This window comes from Pholis gunnellus (genome assembly GCF_910591455.1).
Source record: "Pholis gunnellus genome assembly, chromosome: 11".
Lineage (NCBI taxonomy): Eukaryota > Metazoa > Chordata > Actinopteri > Perciformes > Pholidae > Pholis > Pholis gunnellus.
In genome coordinates, this window is record NC_136538.1 from 23,113,836 (window position 1) to 23,117,620 (window position 3,785).

Sequence of the window (3,785 nt, forward strand, 5' to 3'; positions counted from 1 at the left end):
GTACTCAAAAGGTCTTTTCAAAATCAACTTTCGTCTTCACAGGAAACAACTTATTTAGGTTTAAGCAACAAATATACAAAGTTAAGTTTAGGAAAAGATCGTGAAATACTTGGTTAGGTTTAGGCAACTTAAATTACTGAGTTATATTTAGGGATAGATTGTGGTTTGGGTTAAAATAACTACAGAAGTGGTGTTACTGAAGTACAGCAATAACCTGACAAATACGACACTTAATAAATAAAATAAAATCTCTCTCCGATTTTACAATTTTATTAAATTATTTATTTTCACAACAAAGCAGGCCTACTAAAGACAAATAAATAATCCTATACCAAACGTCACCTTTTTCTATACAAAAACAAAAACGTAATGCTTGAGGAGACGGGTCACGTTTTTGGGAACAAACTCATTTATATTCACACGTGCCGCCATATTGATCTTGTGCGAGATTCTGAAGACCGCTTACGTCTTTACTATGAACTACGGGAGCTCGGGGAAGCGGTAGGAGATCTGTACCGTAGTTACCCAAATTAAAGCGAACGAACCCGAGGCTTCACAACAGCAGTTTAGCACAAATTAGTCACGATGACTATACGTCCGCTTCTTATGTACGCTCTATGGTCCGTATGCAGTTAATGAGCAGACGTGTGCACTTGTTGCTGGCTTTCATAGGAAAGTGCACGAAAAATTGAGGAGTAACTTTTCATAAGATGTCATACGAACCGTTGTGTGGGGATAGATTGAAAACTTAACATTTAAATACGAATAGAAACATGAAAATGTACAACAGAGTATGGAAAACAAATATCTCCCAATAAGTTAAATGATGTCTGTTTTTAAAGTGTTGAGCTGTGCAGGAATGTGTAATGAGTCCCAGTCAGTGGGGGGTCCCGGGCTAACATTAAAGGGTTATTAATCATACTCACTTCTGCTGTATTTTGGCGTAGGTATTAATGGCTCTACTGAAAACATAAAGTAAGAAACTCAATGGGAAGCTTCCATCTTGGCCATTCACACTAAGCTATGCTGGAAATTGCACACACAGCAGTTGCCTGCTGATCTCCTGATGACTGTTTAAACTGCAACAATCTCTGATTATTACACGCTCTAATTACATCACATTTGGCCCATTAGCCATTGAAATGTTTATTTCTTTTCCTTTTCTTGAACCAGCCAAACTTGATTGTCTTCGTCTTTGCATCTGTCTCTTCTGTCTCCCAGCTGGAGAAGCTAAGTCTGCATAAACAGGTGCAAAAGTTCACCTCCCCTCTTCTTCCTCCTTGCTGCGTCCTCTGCTTCTTCAAACCTCGCCTCCTCTCTCGGTCATTCTTTTACTTTACACTCTCCCTTCCCTCCCCTCTCTCACCTCTCGCTGGCTCACACAGCACTTGTGCTCCTGTTTTTTCTCTGATTGATTCTCCTTCGATTTCCTTCTGTCTTTCTCCCAGTGGGACACAGAAAAGAAAAGTTCACTCAGGTGCAGAAGTTCACCTCTCCTCCTCCCCCTCCTCCCTCCACCTCCCTCGTTCCCAGTGGGACCTCGTTTAGGATGAGGCTTCTTCATTCCACCTTTCCTCTTTTAGTCACACTCCCCATCTTCTTTCATATTTAGATAATTCATACGCAGTAGTATTTATCTGTCGGCAGAGCGATAGCAGCTTGCCAGAGAAAGAACCGAGGTCTTTTTTCACAATTTTTGGACATTTTTAATCAAGAACATGATGAAAATCATCGTTAGTTGCTGCTCTAATTCATTGTGAATGCTGTTTGAAGAGGATCAATACACAATACTGTAATTCAAGCTAGGTCAGACACATCAGAATGTCTCTTTCTCATATCCTCAGCACATTCATATAATAAAATCTCTGTACTATAACTGCAACATGATTTAAGGTATCATTTTTCTGCACCGGTCCCCTCCTTCCTGGCTCCTCTCTCATTTTCTACTCACTTGGTTCTATTTCCCCTCGTTCCTTTCACTTCCTCCTTTGTGTCTTCTAGCCGTCTCTCTTTCGATATCAACTCTTTGTTGTGCATCCAAAGTGCAGCCTGACCTTTCTCAGTGTTGCTCCCCTCGGAGTGAGTGAATGAAACCTGTGTGTGTGTGTGTGTGTGTGTGTGTGTGTGTGTGTGTGTGTGTGTGTGTGTGTGTGTGTGTGCGTGTGCGTGTGCGTGTGCGCGTGCGCGTGCGTGCGTGCGTGCGTGCGTGCGTCTGTTTGTATACTTTGAATTCCTGCATTTGCACATGACATTTCTTTATGATGGAAAACGAATGGAAACGGCAACCTCTTTCTAAAGGTGTGTTTGTGGAAGTTAATATGCAATATTAAAGTGATTCCTTCTCCTGAATATTTTGCCCTGGTATCTCTTGCTCTCACAAAGGCAGAATAGGAAGGTTCTGACTGCAAAACCTGGGAAGACAGTGTGTCCTTCTTTAAAACCTGCATTCTCTCTAATGTCCACCAGGGGGCGACTCCTCTGGTTGTATTGAAGTCTATGAGAAAATGACTCTACTTCTCTCTTGATTTATTACCTCAGTAAACATTGTAAACATGAGTTTATGGTCTCAATCTCTAGTTTCAAGTCTTCTTCAATACAACATGATGTTCATTTAGTAAATGATGGTCCATTTAGAGTCAAACAGACCATAAAGCAGGGGATGCTTTAGGGCGGGGCTTACTGTGATTGACAGGTTGCTACCAGAGCTGTATCCGGCGTCTCTACGTCATCTCCTCCGCATTCCAAATATGGTGACTTCCGTTCAACGGTTGCAATAAAGAACAACATGGCCACGCCCGCAATCCAAGACGTTGTTGGCGGAATTGCCGAACTCTGGGCTTCATAACGGCAGCCGACAAACCGACGGGTGACGTCGCCATCAGGACGTCCACTTCTTCTATTCAGTGTATGGGTAAAAAAACAATCTGTTGGTGACCAGAATACAGTTTTAAAGGCGGTTTTATTGGCTCCATGGTGGCAATGTCTTCTAATTTCTAAGACTTTAGTTGACCAAGTTGACTTCATGACCAAATACCTAAAAAGCTAATGTCGTCCCCATCAGCTGCACATTGTGTTTAGACGTCAGGGAGCGACTTCCACCCCCCTACTGTCTCGACCCCGTGATCTTGTCATCTGCCGGCCGTGTGTCCTTCCTGCAGCTCTGAATACAAATGCCCCCTTCCTGCCTTTTGTTAACGTTGCGTTACGTCTGATCACGCTCTTCTCTTGACCTTTGTTCTCTACTTTCTACAAACCGTCTAATCACTGCGTTGGCTTCCTGAACAAAGTGCTTCCATTTCATTTGCTCTGGGTCAACTCACCGGCTCAGATCCGTTCCGTGTCTGTAGGTTCACCAGTGTGCCGGCACGCTTCATTAAACTCACACCACCACAGCAAACGGCTGAACTGGACTTCAATGGAACGTGCTAACTAGCTACGCTCAAATGTTGAACATGGGGAATATGATGCAGTGGAAATGGCTCATAGTGATCAACTATCAGCACATGATTATTTAAAACTTTCTCATGCGGATTACCAATTTACATTTTTTAAAATGTAAAACTCATGTGTTTGATTGAACCCGGGTCCATTGATGAGCGGCTGCATTTGGCTACCGTTCACACATTTGCTAATAGTTATTTTAAAGGTTTATTTTACTCGTGTGCATGTATCCCATGAAGACCACCTGAGTTAATAGGTATCCTTTCTGTATACATGTAGTGAAGTACATTTAAACACAAAGTTTACCTCCACACAAGTCAATATCATTTTATAAAAAGAGCATT